The 17,888-nt window shown below is 43.1% G+C and overlaps 1 protein-coding gene across 6 annotated transcripts in view; it reads left to right on the plus strand.

Moving 5' to 3' along the window:
- Positions 1 to 17,888, plus strand: part of hdac4 (histone deacetylase 4) — a 145,199-nt gene that overhangs the window by 58,846 nt on the left and 68,465 nt on the right. The gene's annotated exons all lie outside the window — the stretch shown is intronic.

Consider the following 17,888-nt stretch of genomic DNA (forward strand, 5'->3'; position numbering starts at 1 on the left):
GTGCACATTTTCTGCCTGCACAGCGCTGATATTAAGGCTTAGCTGAATGTGAGGTGGCGAGCAAGTTGAGTAAGAAGGATGAAGAGCTGTTCACACAGTAAGGGGCAGACCTGTTGGCCGGCTTCTGTTTTCTGACCGAACAGCGCATCTTTATTTGGAGTTGTGAATTATCTATGAGCACTTAAGAACCTGAGAGAGGGGTAAAATAAATGCAATGAATGGATGGTGGTTGGGGTGGGGTGGAGACGATGAAAGAGAGACAGACAGACAGACCGAGAGAGACATGGCAGGAGAGCAGCAATTTGAGGAGAAGAGGGCATGGGTAAGTAGAAAAAGAGGGATGAGGAAAGGCACATTATGCAAATACCAGCACTCATTACCATTTCAAAACTCTGGAAAGGAAGTGACAAAATGTGGAGAGAAACATATTTTTTTTGACTACGCCAAATTCATTCTCACTCTCAGCATCTCCATTTCTCTAAATCTCTTTCTCACACACACACACACACACACACACACACACACACACACACACACACACACACACACACACACACACACACACACACACACACACACACACACACAAACACACAACACCACACCCCTATTCCCCCCTCTCTCTTGCACTCAACTCCGGTCTCCTCTCTTATTTCTCTGCCTAACACTTCTATTCCTGTGCTCACTTGGCTTCTGATTGTACATGTTCAGTCTGAATCTTAAGCTGGTCTATAGACTCAGCAGCCACTTTTACCGGGTACCCCTTTCTACTGCAGGGTAGGATTCCCCTTCGCCTCCAGAACAACTTGTATTTTAGAGTTGCGTGGATTCACCACAGTGCTGGAAACATTCCTCAGAGATAGGGGTGCACGTTGACGTGATAGCCCCATGAATCATAGATTTATTGGGTGCACATCCATGCTGCAGGTCTCCCTTTCCACCACATTCCGAAGGTGCTCTATTGACGTCTGGTGACTGTGGAGGCCATTGGTGTACACTGAGCTCTTTGTCACGTTTGTTTAACCCCTTTGATGAGGATGTGCGCTTGGTGACATGGTGTGTTATCCCGCTGAAGGTACCCATTAGAAGATGGTTAGACTGTGGACTTGACCATCTCTACATACATTCATAAATTAATGATTGGCTAATCAGGTGTGTAGATGTACCAATATTAACCCAAAGTCACAGCAAAATAATGTAACAGTCATCCTGGACTATACATCTGCCCGTTGCATATACTATATATTTTTTTGCATTCTGCACTCAACCCATTCAGCCTCCTTTTTCTTATGCTAAACAGCTATTTTGTATATACGTATTTGCTTCTGTATTTATTGTTTATTTCTTATTAATGTCCACCAGTCAGTTCATTTCGATTCTAAGGTCACGGTTTGATTCTCGATTGTTACATCTTATTTTTTTTTTGTTTTTTTTTTGCCATTTTTAGACTAGACTTTTATGCAATATAATATCTGACCTTTGTTCGCAGTGTACCACATTCCATTTTGTTGTTCGAAATTCGAGATTGTGACTTAATTTCGGTCGATTTCGATTTTGTAGTGTGTAGTGAGGTACTGATATCATGACTCCGAGATCTTTATCTCGTAATTCTAAAGAAAGTGATTAAACAGTCAACACCTTTTGAGAAGACAGACACTCTTGCTGCGAATCGCCCTCTGTTTTGAGTTGGTGAATGAAATGTGAGATTTGTAGATAACCGATCGAATACATGATGAGGCGGTTGAAAAGGGACAGGATTAGTGTTGAGGAGCCAGCGATTGGAAAGGGCAGCGTGTTCCAGAGGACAGCCCAGTCTGTAGGTCAGAATGACCGCGCAGAGACACTTGTCTGCCGGCCAGACCCCCGCTGCCTCCCTCCCTCCTCCCCGGAGCATGGGGTTTTGCAGTTATGTGTGTCTGTGTGTGTGACTAAATGCTTGACCTAATCCTGACATTGTAAATCTGCGTGTTTGCTCTGAATGTAAAAGAACATCAAAAAGATTTTGGGAGTTCGGCAGGCGGACCATTTAATCTGTAACAACCTCATTTTTATCTGCTTTTCTTTTTTTTCTCCTTCTTTTCTCTCATCTCTTTACCCCGCTACTATTGCTTATGCTGCAGTTGATGCTAAAAATCTCATCTCACCCCCCCCGTCCAAGGAAAAGTAGTATCTATTAGGGCTGTGCAATTAATCCAATTTTAATCACGATTACGATTTTGGCTCCTAACGATCACAAAAACAATGTAATCGAGAAAAACAATTATTTTGCACATGACATTTTGCTAGTAAATTATTTATTATTATAATAAGCTAGTATATTAGTAAAAATCCAAACAGGAGAAGTATTAAGAGAAATTTTTCAGTTCACAGTGTTTTTTGATTCGTTTTACTGTTTCTTTGTTGTTGTTTTTTTACTTCAACAAATGCAACATCTTTCCAAAAGTGTATGAGTAATCATGTTAAATAATCAGGATCTCAGTATTGACCAAATATAATCGTGATTATGATTTTTCCATAATTGAGCAGCCCTAGTATCTATGGTAAGTCAAAACATAAAGTTATTTTTAATCATATATATATATATATATATATATATATATATATATATATATATATATATATATATATATAAATATATATATATATTCAATTGAACCAATCTCATGCAAAAATTCTAAGGCTTGCCCAAAAGAAAAAGCACTTAATAGTCACTATTCCGCTTTATAGGTGCGGCAAATTCTCATACTCCAACAGAGGTAAAATAAAGCACTAAGCGTGATCATGAGAGAATCACCACTTTATCTACCCGTTATCAGATGTCCTAATTCAGAATTCAAAAGACTGTAACCTTGTGGTAAAATGGAGTCCCAATCACAGACACAATCAGCACCTGCTTAACTAGCCTCTTTTCCTAATGGAAGTCAACCTGTTTTGTATATACATGCTCACTGGGGAGCCCACACGGCCCTCACACCCTGGTGCCAGTTCCCCAGATGGACCCCCAAAGCCCCCCTACCAACCCCACACACTCCCTGACCTGGCGTTGATTCCCCTGCCTGGTGCCAGTTTAGTGTAGGCAGGAGTCGGTGGGCAGCTGCTTCTTTTCTTCTTCTCTGCTTTTCTGCCACTATCACACACACACACACACACACACACACACACACACACACACACACACACACACACACACACACACACACACACACACACACACACACACACACTCACTCTCTCTCTCTCTCTCTCTCTCTCTCTCTCTCTCACACACTCACACACACACACACACACACACACACACACACACACACACACACACAACCACGTCAAAGTCGTTGCCCAAGGGATGTTTCCGAATGGTTTTCTTGAACTTCTGATGAACTGAAATATAATCTGCCACACGTTGCTTCATCTCATCTGCTTTAATCTGTCCTTTTTATTTCTCTTTTTATTTCACATCAACAGTTTCCAAATCATTTACCTCCATTTGGAATACAAAACTGGAAGCCGAATATCACAGCCTGTACAGTGCACTGAAACAATGGGTTTAAGGCAGCACGCTAAAGCAAACCTACAGCAAAGCTGTCAGAGAACACAGGTGAAATCCGCTTTGATGCTGAGAGAACACATTGGAGTTCTAAAGGGAATACAAAACAGTGTCCCAGTGCCTAATTATATCTACAGACATGGCCTGAGGTTGTGGCCTTCACGTCAACCCCGTTAAACAGAGACACACACTCTTCACATTCGGGTCTAAGAAAGTATGGGAGAGTGCTCAGCGCCAGACTTGTTTTTGTCTTCCAGTGGAACAGGCAATGCCTTAACCTACTTTGTCTGCATCAGTGCCATTATCCTGACAGCTATAGCAGGTTGGACTGCGTGCGTGCGTGCGTGCGTGCGTACGTGCGTGCGTGCGTGTGTGTGCGTGTGTGTGTGTGTGTGTTAGAGGAAAAAGGATTTTAGCATGTTACCATTTCATGAATTTTGCAAACGGCCTGGTGTGTTGTGCTTTGTTGGCTGGCTGGCTCGGCTCTCCAAGACCTAGACGTCTGGTGGGTGAGCTTGTGTTTAAACAAATACAAACTCTTTTGAAATTCAGTTTTTGCTTTCAAACTCTACAGATATGGACTTTATACACTACAATGTTTTTAGTAGTCTGACTTTGTCTTTGTTTATCCCACTGTCAAAGCTTTAGCTTTTGTTATCAGTCCAAGTAATCAGCATATAAGTTAAATGCACATTGTCAGCTGCAGAGACTAATGGCAAACAACTCCAAAAATAATAAGGATGACAGAAGAATACACCATGATACGCCAAGAATACACAATGAAGATAACACCAAACCGGACCAGTTTTGGAATATATCTCCCTATGTGCCTGGTCACCCCAAGGAAGGGGCACATAAACATTTATTCGCTCGTCCACAGGGAATAGGTGGGGCACGAGCTTGTTGATGTACTGACTACTTGCGCAACCAAATCACAAGATAACACGGTTAATTAAAGTGAATGTGTTTGTGCTATCTACTCTCATGGTGCAACACGGTTAATATGACAGCTTTCTTCATTTTGGACTCCCCTGGTCTCAGTTCCCTCAAAGGTCCCCACTGTCCAGGTGCTTGCCATTGGTCAGGGGGCAAAGTTGAAATGGGAAAGCTCTGCCCGGGATAACTTCACCTCACCAAGTGAACTGACTTATTGCAGTCGAAATTTGGGTCTGAAAAGTCCAATATCCATGTTCATTTTATATGGGAGGATGGAGTATTTACCGTTCCGTAAAACATAAGCTAAAATGAAACCAGTTACTGTAACCAACGCGCTTACATACTGTATGTGAAGCTAAGTATCCCGATGTTGTACAATTTGTAAATTCCCAGTGTGTCTCTTCATGTGCAGATGTAAAGATAGACAGATGGATATTATGTTCATTTGACTCGGGCCATGCTTTGGCCTTTCACTTCCTCTTAAACTCGCTTGTTAATGCAGAGGTCTGTTTTGTAAAGGCTCTTAAAAGCCATATCAGGACCATATGAATCCAGAGGAGTCCTAAAATGTCCATCTATTATGGATGACCACTCCAGGGTTTAGACCTTTGCTTTGCCCTCACAAGGAGTTTGCTAGCTTCTGGGCCAACACAACCACCGTGACCAGAGGTTGGCCCTTCCCTTGTCCGGGAAGAGGAGTTCATTACAGCTAAGCCTGGAGCCTAATGGCTACAGCATGGCCGACAGTGATAGACTGTATTTTACCACAAACTCATTTAAGAGAAGAAATAGACCATGGTTTGCTGTCTGGAATGGTTTGTATCAGTTTTCTCAGTGGGGTGATCTTGCAAGAAGTCATTGTGAAGTGATTTGCACAACTGTAAGAATAAGTCTCTTTTTAATTACTGAAAAGATACACAGGTAGATATGTCCTCAAACGCAGACCATTGTTTAATGAAAGAAACTGGACAAATGTCAAATTTAACAGTATTTTCCTCACAGTATGATGATGACTTATTCCTGAACTCACCTTTCTTTTTGATGCGGCCCTCCATTTATATCCGTACCAGTCTTCACTCCCTGCATGTCTGTTTATATTCCGGAAATAATGATAAGGCCCAGGCAGGTTGCTCTAATCTGTGCTGGACATAAAGGGTTTGTGGGTCTAGCTTTAGTGCACAGAGACATTCCTGTGACCCATGTGATTTAAAGTGCATGCGGAGCTGCTCATAAGTTCAGTTTAGCATGGCCAAGAGCTAATGGCTCTCTGTCTGCTGCAAAGTCGGCGCAGACTGGGAAGGCAATACCATTGAGATGGAAGGAGAGGGCGTAAAATATGAATGAACAGAGCTCCCCAATGCAGCCCCATGTCCTTTTTTTTTTTTTTTTTACCTTGTCTGGGTTGAAGCTGGAGCTGTTATGATGTTTTGAGGTCTTCCTCGGAAGAGATAGAAGCTGATTCTTGTTATGAGTATTTGTGTAGAGCTTGTTGCCTCAACCAAATCAGATTGGCAGCATGAGGTAAATTTGATCTGAGCATTGATCTATTGTGTGTGTGTGTGTGTGTGTGTGTGTGTGTGTGTGTGTGTGTGCGCGCGCGCATGCATGTATGTTTGTACAGCAGAATAACACCAACTCATTTTTAGCCAGGTATGAAACCGATGCATAAACAAGAGATGGAAGGATGACGTATTCAGACTACAGTTTGTTTGCTCTGGACTGAATCAGTGGATGAATTGTTAAACGTGTTGCATTTTTCCCTCGTTTTGGTTTCTTTTCACACAGACAGAAATTCCAGCAAACAAAAATGCATCGCTAAAAGCCACGTGAGAATGTTAACTCTGCTCATTGGTTCGATGTGCCTGAAGCGGGAGTGAGAAAGTAAAGCAGGATATCTGCCCATATAACATGAAGGCAACATTCTTTGTTACCAGTCCAGCTCAGACTTTGATTTATTCTCTGGCTGGCTGCTAGCAACTGTTGATTTCACTCATCCGCATCCCAGTATGCAAAGCAAGTATGCAAAGCACACCTGGCTACAGGACCCTTTTAGCCCGAACTTGCAGAGTACGCCTTATAGTTAGGTCGGATTGAAGTCGGATCACGTTCAATCCACAACAAACAAGACCACTTCCTCTTAAGGGTCTCTGTGCCATTTTTGTCTATACCCCAGTACCCCCATTGCTTGGTTCAGATTTGCTCAAACAAATCCTGCCAAAACACTTTGTAGACTAAAATACAGATTTTTTTTCATCAGAATTCTGTTAAATCTTTATTGCTATAGAGAAGTCCTTCCCATGTATTTGGCAACATTACAGCAATGGCCTAATACAGTTATTCCAAAGGAAAAGGCCTTAGCCTGGATGCCAGCCGAACTTAGCCCCGCCCACAACATTTGAGGTCGGGAAGTTCAGTCTGGACTTGATCTGTCGTGGAGCAACTATTCTCGAACCAGAGCTGTTCGGACCAATCAAATTGTCAGGGCGGGCTTTATACGACGATGGACAGATGATCAAACGTAACTTCATCAACCACGTCACCAGAGAGCGCTTGGGTTGAATTCGTTTACAACAATTATGGCTGCCGCTGGAGAATTGAGATGTGTCGATTCCGCCATCGCGTCTGTGGTAGAAGATATCGACAGCGCATTCATTTTAAAAGAGGAACAGAGAACCGGGATCACGTATGTACATATACACATTGCCACACCCGTCCGCACGACACGGAAGCTGCCGCCTCTGCCTTTGCTCTGTCGAAGCCTGCCTTTGACTCGCGGCTCCTGTGACGTCTGTCTCCGTTGCTCTGATTGGTTGTAGGTCTATCCAATTGAGTGCAGAGGCATTTTCTTTCCTGGTTCGGTTGAAACACGCCCCATAATCCCAGCCCAACGGAGCAGCATCCCACTCCTATTCTGACTAGAATCTGAGTAGGATGACATCAGGCTAGACAAGTCTGACAGGTCTCTTTTGTTTTAAGGGGTCACAAGCCAAAACACTGGCCTCATACAATCAGATATGTTTAAGTGGTAGCTCCTTCTGGCATTGCAACATCTCTGCTGGTTGGATAATGGCTTCACTGTAAATATCATTATATCCGACAACTCTACTAATAAACAAAGAGTCTACAGCCCCGTGGGACAGCGGCTTGCTTCTACAGATGCTTTACTATGGCTGCTTTAATACAATGGAGTTTATTGTCAGAGAGAGAGAGAGAGAGAGAGAGAGAGAGAGAGAGAGAGAGAGAGAGAGAGAGAGAGAGAGAGAGAGAGAGAGAGAGAGAGAGAGAGCTCACACAAACAAACATAACATTAATTGCTCCAAACACTTCGTCATTTAAAATGTGACCGGTCGAATGATATTACATATTCTTCTGTTTTGGGGGCTTTGGTATAAAGATGTTCATGTTTGTAAATCTTGATTAGGCCATCTTGTACAAAAGCAATAACACTTAACTTATTTAAACTTTGTTTCTCTTTTAAGTGACAATAGAGAATTGTGCCTGCTCAACTATTTAATGAGTCTGCGCTGCATGTACTAACTTTTTTTCTTTGTTTATTGTTGACATATTTAAAGGAATCGAGAGCAATTTGTTAGCCCTGCAAGAACAGGCCAATGACTGCTGAAAACACTGACCGATAACACTCAGGACTCTCTCCTTGTGCTGATCTGTTAAGCCTTTTAAAATATTTTTTTAATAACCTCAAGTCTGTTGCCATGCATTGGCTAAGTACGAGAAGTAGCAGAATATGTGAGGGAGAGAGTGCAAGATTTTGGCACAAATTAATATGTTCTCGTCACTTCGGCAGTGTTTTATAGCAGTGTTAAATAAAGTATTAAAAGACATTAAAAAAAAAAGTGGGCTCCCGTATCATGCTCCAACTGAGCATGTTCTGATTGTCATTAGAAATTCACTACATTCCCTAAATCTGTGTTTTTATTTGACAACGAAAGGTATTGGAAAAGGCTTATTTCAGGAAGCGTAATGATTGCTTTTAATAGAGATTTCAGATTACATTTTTGTATTTTAAGAATCCCAGAGATACTAATGGAAGGGGACGGGAGTCAGAGAAAGAGAGAGATGGAAAGGAGGGGTTGCAGAGAGAGTGAGAGTTTGTATTATAAATAACCTAAATCAATAATAAACGACACATATTTGGAGTCGGGTCTGGGCTTCTCAGGGGAGATGGATGAAAAAAAGCAACCCTCCCTCCACCAACCCCCTGTCACTGTGGAGAGGAGGGGGAAGACAAAAGCAGAAGAAGACACGAAAATAAGAGTTGCTATTTTTTTCCCTCTCCTGAGCATGAACCAGCTTGTGGTTAGTGTGTGTGTGTGTGTGTGTGTGTGTGTGTGTGTGTGTGTGTGTGTGTGCACGCGCGCGCACGCACATGTGTGTGCATTACGAGGCGGACGCCGTCCATTACTTATTCATAAGTCCTGTCTGCCTGGCTGCCACACTGTGTATTTCAGCATGCCTTGCAATCATTATGCCACATGCATTATTTAACGCACACGTGCACGCTAACTCTGATGCAGATAGCTACAAGAGCAATTTATCTCCGATATGCTCACTTATCGCCTTGTCTGGTTCTCTACCAGGCTGTTGCAAATAACTGCACAAGCCCTCCTCCACACAGACATCCGTTGCCTTAGTATCTTTATGTCTCACACCGCTCTGCACACAAGTTTCCATACACATGCTTTTATTCATACATGTTGTTTTCAGATAATGTGCACACATGCCCATCTCATTAGGGCCCTTATATGCTCCAAGTCCCGGCACGTGGTTGTGTATATACTGTATTTTGTGTCTGTACACGCAGACTTGTTGTGTGTAGACGTGCGGCTGTTGTGTTGTGATCATGGACATGTGACAAGATGAATCCATCACGGTTACGCCAATGTGGTTATGATTTGGGCTTTGACTTTACTCGTTGGCTGTAGAAAAGCAGTCCTGATTGGCTGTGTAAAAATGTATCACAGCTCTCTGGCTTGGCTACCATCAAACAAAGCAAAGTTTGGATCGTGTTAATACAGTATCACTATCAGTGTCAATACATTAACATTTTGGCAGAAGTCACGTGTAGAAAGATTTGGATGCTAGTCCCAATAAGACAAAAATCAACAGCAGCAAAAAGCATTGGCTAACAAAAACATTGTTTTTGAACGTCTGTTACATTAAGCCAGGCGTGTCAAACTCATTTTCCCAGAGGGCCACACTGGAAAGAGAGAATCACAGCAAGGGCCAGACATGGACAGTTTATTGATGTGCTTTTGTTACCGCATGTCACTTTTTTAAAAACATTTTGGTAGCTTTTTTCCCTCATTTTTGTTCCGACTTTTTTGTGGCTTTCTCAGACATTTGTCACCTTTTTTGTAAATTTGTTGCTTTTTCCGACTTTTTTTTATGCTTTTTGTTACATTTTTGTTGACATGAAGCCCTACAAAAGTCATCAAAAGACTTCCTTAGCCATCATAGAATTTAGCAAATCAAGCAAAACAATGATTTTTTAACAACAACTTGTTCACAGCCTGAATATGAAAACTCTCTGCAGCTTCTGGGTGAATTTCTGAGTCTCAAATCTGCCATATTCTGCTTTGAATGTCACGTAATTGCAGTTTAAAAAAGACTTTCATGTGTTTTTGGTTTGGCGCACAACTAGGCGAGCCAAAATATATTGTGAACCCAAATTGATAAACGGGCCGGATCTAAATCTGCAAGGGGCCGGATTTGGCCCGCGGGCCTTGAGTTTGACACGTGTGCATTAAGCCGTTGCCAAATGAGTTGCAACAAAGCTAATTAATGGCGCTTACCCACTGCTAGTAGCAGCTCTGCTCGGCTCGACTCGACCCGGCGGCGTTGCCCCGTCCTCCATTTTCCATTGCAGATTTAGTACCGCCTCATGTGTGAGGCGAGCGTGGCTGGTCGTCATAGCGCCGCCGCAGGAAACTGCCGTGACCTAACGCGACACACACACACAAACGGTGTTGTGCCTGAATGCGTTCATCGAACGATAGTTCATCGAACGATAGTTCATGAACTCGTTCATATTTTGGGCGAACGTGAACTGAACGTACCGTATTACTGCCTGATGAACGTTGCTGTGAACTTGTTCATTCTGGTGTCTGTGAACGGCACGCTCTCTCAGTTTATCTTCGTTCAATAGGGTGCCAGATTTCTATAGAGCCTTCCAGGCGAAAACCTGGCTAAACCACACTGTAAAAAGGCTTTAATATGTAGCGGAAAAAACACCCAATCTGGCAACACCAGCCACCAGTGTCGCACCGCCGCATGCGTCATCAAAACATAAAGCAGCATGGAGGCGACGAAGCGGCAAGGAGGCGTCGTATGATCATTTAAACCAGTTTTATGACAAGGTCGGGGAGGATGGGAAAAATCGTACATTTCTGTGCAAACTTTGCCCGCCGGCTTTCAAAACGAAAAGAAAATCCGCACTTCAGTCACATCCACAGCAAACCTGAAACAGCACGTTGAACTGAAGCAACATATGGAAAAAAAGAACTATGAACTAGTTCATATTTGGAACTGTGAACTTAGTTAAACATTTTGAAGTATGAACTATGAACTGAACTAGTTCATTTTAAAATGTGTGAACTGAACTTTGAACTAGTTCATGGAGAAAGTTTCCCAACACTGCACAGAACGTCGAACGTGTGTTGGTGTTGCCACAGCCAGAAGACAAATTTAATTTCAAAGGAAGCTGGAGGCAGCAAAAAAAAAAAACACCGCTGGCTAAACTATTTAAAAATGGCGTGTTTGTTCAGGACACCCCCGTCTTGTCACTAGCAATGACGTCGCGGTGACTAGTGACGATTCTCTCCGACCAGTCAGTAGTCTGCAGGTTTTCACGTCACCTTTTGGTATCGCCTCAGCTCGCTTGGAACCTCGACTGAGGTGGTACTAAAAATAAGGACCTGTTAGCAGGTACCAGGGACTTGTTTTCATAATGGAAAATCAAAAAAGGCGAGTAGAGTCGAGGCGAGTCGAGCAGGTACCGTGGAATGGAAAAACGCCATGAGACTATCAGCTCCACACAACTCTCTGTATTTCTCAGTATGGCTATTTTAAGAAGATTGTGGCATCTGGTGACTTTCCCGCACAGAAACTGGAGTGAAGATAATGACCTCTTCTGAGGAGTCCATCATGTGTTTTTAACCCTCCGGGTCCTCCTTGGTTACAAGCAACTGTGTGAAGGGGCGTGGGGTCGGTGCACGTCACGTAAGGCTTGTATCATGTGGACGCGCCGACAGTTTTGTTGTCATTAATTCCTCATGGGGGCGGCAGAAACTACGCACTATAGCTTTAAAGGTGCCGTAGGTAGGATTGCGAAGATCCAGGACTTAGCCAAAACATTTGAACATTCCCCCCCTCCCACCCCCCCGGCCCTGATTGGTGCATCTGAACAGGGAGCGGTGGATTTTTGCAAATCACACTAGAGGAGCTGTTTTTTTTTTATTACCTGCTTCATGTAGTTCTACTGGAACATAGGGTCCGTTTCAGCAAATATGACAGAAAGTTAGTTTTATAAGTCTTAGCTACTGCACCTTCAACCACAACACATCATGGAAACCAAAGTTTTAACCATTAATTACAGAGTACAATTTATTTAGTGTATTTCAGATGCTTGACATCCTTGTTGGTGTTTTCTTTGTCTTGAAACTATTTAATTTGTTGTAAGTGTACAGACCATTGCACTGGATCATATTCACGCATTGCGTCACCCGCTTATAAACAAATTAAGTTTGATTCCTTACTTAATAATAACTTCATCTAAACAGGCTCCCATGTCAATGCACTGGCAGTCTTCAACGAGTTTTGTGGATTTGTTTTCTTCTGTATGGCCGGAAAAAGACATTTTCAAAAGCTGCCCTTTTGTGTCCCAGTGTTCATTTTTGTTTGCCAGGCTGCCGGCTCACCGCCACTGATCTTTGACCACGTTACCCTCCATCTGACCTAATGTCCATATGTTGATTTTTACCGCTAAGTTCACGTGGTGCTGGTCAGTCTGGCCACTGGTGGTACTCCCAGTTCTAAAAATGAAATGGTGTTTTTGTGTGCGTGTGCGGTAGCATTTGCTGTTATCAGTGTCATGGCTGAATGAAGGTTTAGCAAAGCCTTTGACGTCAACACCGCACAACAAGCTGATAACGTAGAAGTTATCTCAGCCAGGTGTGTGGGTGTGTTTTCTGATCAAACAAAGCTTGGCTTCCTGGATTGTACGCTGAACTTCAAAAATAGCTCCTGCAAACACACACAGACGCAGACCACTCCACACACATACTTGCATGCACACAATTACGCACAAACGCACACACAGATTAGATGAGGAGATGTGTGTTCACATGAACTTAGATAATGTGATTGTTGTGATTGGGTTTCTGAAGTAAAGATTTCTTAAACACCATGTAAACAACCAACCCTGTTACCTTCATTTAGGTAGGGAGAGTTTTTACATGTGTACACATGACAACAATTAAGATAAGTTACGATGTGCCTCATATTATCCAAAATATTCCAACACGCCAAGTCTGACTTAAACTGAACTGTTTCCTTAACTATGGTCAGCCATACAGGTGATTTCATATTTATTTAACCTTTATTTAACTTTATTTAAGACTCCTTGAAATAAAAAATCTATTTGCCTGTCTTGGCCAAGACAGGCAGAAGTGCAATTAACACAGTTTCAGACATACAAAAATAATAATTTAGATTTCAGACGTATAAGGTATAAAAGAATTTTTTTTCAGCATTCAAAACATCTACAGCCAGATGTGCCGGTATCCAAGTAATTTAGAATCGCTTCAAATGCATGCAATGAAACCAGCTCCTGAAGATTCCAATGGTTTTGTAACTAATACCAAGCCGTGGGAGCAGCATCAGGCTTTACCCGCTACAGCAACAGGGTCAGCACTCGCAAATATGGCATTTCTTGAAGCAGTTAAAGGGGAACAGAGCAGGTTTTTTTTTAGCTTAATTTACCTTAACTGAACAGCTTCAGAGTCATTGGAATGGTTATATGACTTTTTTTTCAAGTTGAATGGTGGTCGTCTCTCGCTCCCCCCTAGCGCCTGTGAGCAGAAAAACCACCCTATGCAACTTTCGGCCAGCGGGTCGCCAGCCTCAGCATCAGGAAGGATAGCGTGATATCAGGTCTCGCCATGTAACGAAATGCTTCACGGCACTGCACACGTACGCCCATTCAGGAACCGGCTAACAAGGTAGCGATGGAGTTTTTCACACTATCGTCACGGCTGAGCCGGCTAAAAAGAAGCAGAAAGCTAGGAAAGCATTGTCGGAGGAACAGAGAAAGAGGAAAGGGCAGACTGAGCGAGTAGTCAGACACGAGTAAACACAGGAGCTGCCAAATATCTATTCCGAAACTGTAGGGGGAGCTCTATAGAGAAATCTGCCAGCAAATAGCGAGAAAACAGCGAAGAAATGGCCAAAGCTGCATAGCGCCTCTTTAAGTTGTCCATTTAAAAAAAAAAAATCTCTTTTAATAAACTACGACATAACAAAGTAACTATATAAAAGTCATTTTATGAGCTTTAGGCTCTCATTAGAGATCGAACACACACACACACACACGGCTGTGACTGCGCTCTCCCATGGATGTATTAAGAGAACTGGATACAGTGTTCGGCGTGGAACCCCCTTACGTTCCAATGAGAGTGCTCAAAAGTGCATTAAGACAACATGGAGCTCGGCTTTTCCGCATTCTTGGCCCATGACGTCACGGTGGACACGCGCACTAGCAACAATTTCTTTGTGTTGTCGTAGCAACCGCTAGCAACATGCTCGTTCGTGAGCTTATCTCTCGTGGCTCTTACAAGTGGCGAACTCATGAACTCGCCGTTTTCATTGTCTAAAATATTCACTAACGTTAAACATTGTGTTTTCGTTGTTCCCGATCGTTTACATGCTTAGCTAAATAAACGATAGATGTATTTAGCTAGACAACCAAGGAGATTAATCATTATGTCGTGCTACTAGCTAGCTAGCTACTAGCTAGCGCTAGCAGTTAGCCTGCAGTTTCGTGAACAGAGCTCATCCATGGCTTCATCTCTCATCCACGTTACAAGCCTTACAGCATACAGCCCTCGGATGGATCATAAGAGAGAACCAAGGCCATGTAATCACTATGTCTGTAGTAACGTTATGTTACAGCCATGCTAGCTAACCCTGATGTTAGCAACTAGCTAGCTAGCCGATAGCCCCGCCAGTTTGGGAAACGCTAATGACGTTACATCCACGTAACAGGCTTTACAACATACATACATCCCTCGGATGTATGATAACTTCATAAGATAATACCATGGACGTATTAATAGAACACATGGTGAATTACAACCATTAGCTATATCCATTATTACAGCTAGCTACATGAGCTCAGGAGAACAGTCATGTGAACGGACGTGCGCAGTCCCGTGGGTCTGCTCGCGTCCATTATGCGCGTTCATCATTTCAAATTTAATAATTCTGGATTCGCTTCTGGTGAATGTTAAAAATGTTAAAAACGTAACGTTTTAAACAAGCACCCTTTCAGTGTTCGGGCTGGTAGGTTGATATACCCCGAAACTAATTATCCGCTGAAATATAGACGTTTCTTTCGCCATGTAATGTCTATGTGAAAAGTCTTTCCGGGCCATGGGGTGCAGTACCACCCCTATCCGCTAAGCCCATGTTGGCATATAGACTTAGCGCTCCTCCTGGGGGCTTGCGCTCTCCCAGTGCGTGGTCCCGGCTGTAGACGTTTCCGTCCCGTAATGGCTGAGCCGACACAAAAGAATAACATATTTAGGCCTATAATAAGTTTAGCTAGTGCCGTAAGCTAACGTTAGAAACGGCTACATTAACATTACACAAGTTACGTCTAACCAGGATGTGTACGCTGGACTGTAAAGGCTCCTGTGACGTCAGCGTCTGAGTGCTGCTGTGATGATACGGGTAGGCGGGCGCTCCTCGTCATCAGAGGAAGATTCCTCATCAGATTAAAATGATGGGTCATTGATCTCTCCCCGATCCGAATCTCCATCACTCATGTCCAAATCTAGCTGCGCCTTGTCCAAAGACATGTAAACAGTATGCGTTGCTAGGCTACGCGGCCGTGGTCTGAGCGGTTTTTATGAGGGGGTTAAAGACATATACTAATGAAGTGAGAGGACAGCTGGAGCGCTCGCTTTCTGTGCCAAATATCGCCCGGATGGGATTACATTGTTAGTAGTTGAAAGCCCCCTGCGATAAAAACGCCAATGGAGACCTTGTAATAGTAATTGCGTTGTTGTGTTTGTACATTTTATGGATGTATAATGTTGAAACAGGGGGGCAGAAAAGACAACTGAGGGGGCAAAGACCCCTTTTGCCCCCCGTGGCGCAGCATACTTAGCCTTTTTCCCAGTTCAGTACAGACTTTAGGGACATTGAGAATGAAAAGGCCCCAGGAACGTAGACAATGACTCGTACTTTTTTCAAGGATGTAGACATATTTGTAAGAAGGAAGCAGTCCAAGAACAGCCTTATAAAGACTGCTTTGGCTGTCAGACACTGATGCTTATGCCTTTTAAATTCAAGAAATTCAAGGTCCTTTGGCATGAAAATTTCACTTTATGAGGTTTTTTAACATTAATATGCGTTCCCCCAGCCTGTCTATGGTCCCCCAGTGGCTAGAAATGGTGATAGGTGTAAACCGAGCCCTGGGTATCCTGCTCTGCCTTTGAGAAAATGAAAGCTCAGATGGGCCGATCTGGAATCTTCTCCTTATGAGGTCATAAGGAGCAAGGTTACCTCCCCTTTCTCTGCTTTGCCCGCCCAGAGAATTTGGCCCACCCATGAGAGAGAGAGACATCATGGCTTTCAAACGAGCAAAGTGGCAGTTGGTCAAGGCCACACCCACCCTCCACCTTGCCCCCCCCCCTCTCCTCCTCAATAGCTACAGACCCAGAAATGGCACATCCTAAGGAAAGCTCATTGTTGGACTGGCTCTACTGGCTGTAATTCTGCACCAAGGCTGAATTTCGGGAAAGAGACTTCAGATAGAGTATCAGGGGACCACTAAGGTCTATATAAAAGCATCCAAAGAGCACCATGTCATGGGACCTTTAAATTTAATTACATAGCACATTTTAAAACAACCATAGTTGAACAAAGTGCTTAACAAGCTCAAAAAAAGAACTCTTTTCATGTATTCATTTTAAAGTGGCAGGCTGTCTTTTCACTCCCCCGAGTCCGTAGATTTTGGGTGTGTTCAGTGTTGGGCGTGTAATTTACATATTCCGACTCAATCAGGTGGGGGTATATGCTCACAACAGCTCGGTAGAGTTTAATAGTAGAGAATTCTGAAGCTATTGATTGCTAGGATCGGGTTTTATTAATTTTGTTTAGAGCCCCTTGCATAGTGGTGAGGGGCAGAAAACTTTGAGTCTTTGCTGCCAACATATCAAGTTCAGTCCACCACTGGCATCCCATCAGTTCTCCAGTCTTTGACTTTGTATGATTGAACAGGGATTATAAAGTAGCCACTTTTGAGCGTGAATGAGGTCTGGCCCAAAATGTGGTTATTTTTATATAATTACACACTCCCCAACTATTCATACTGCAGTCAGTCCCATCCTGCATGTTTCCATTCACTCCTATTGGCTGCATATCATACTGCCCATTGATACGACAGCATGACACATGTTAGGTGTCGCCCCCAGAGGAGCACTTGTCGTTAGTGGACTCTGATGCCACTCGATAGGCGAGTCCTTCAGTCGCCCTAACTGCTCTCATTATTATTCAATCCAAACCCCATCGCTCATCTACAACATATTTTCCACACAATCATGTACAATCATCTGTCTCTACTCTGATTCTCTCTCTCTCTCTCTCTCTCTCTCTCTCTCTCTCTCTCTCTCTCTCCTCTCTCTATCTCTCTCTCTCTGTTCATTTTTCTCACTTCCTTTCTAAGAAGCACATTTTGCTTATATATTTTTGATTTTCTTAATATTTAGTTAACTGCTTCAATGCAGCGTCTTAGATATTTATTTGATGATCATTTTAAGCTTCGATCCTTCCCTCAAGCACAGCCTTCTTTTGTGACACACCTCGCTCTTCAGAGGCACAGAATTCGTAAAGTTATGACCTAAATCATGAAATATCAGTTTAAATGCAAACAAGACCTGACAGATCATCCAAGCAAAGATTGCTAACATACGGTACTCACAAAGTATTTAGGTTGGATACTAAGATGTAGCTGTAAGCAGCATCTGCGCAGTGCACAGAGACACTGTGTCTTCAGTGGTTGTTCAGTGTTCCAGTTGCAAGGCCAAGCAGCAGCCATTATCATCAAGTTCAACTTCACAACAGCTGTCTGTTGGGCTGCCTGTGTGGAGGAGGTTTTCATTTAGAC

Source organism: Perca fluviatilis, chromosome 12 (genome assembly GCF_010015445.1).
Source record: "Perca fluviatilis chromosome 12, GENO_Pfluv_1.0, whole genome shotgun sequence".
NCBI classification, from domain to species: domain Eukaryota; kingdom Metazoa; phylum Chordata; class Actinopteri; order Perciformes; family Percidae; genus Perca; species Perca fluviatilis.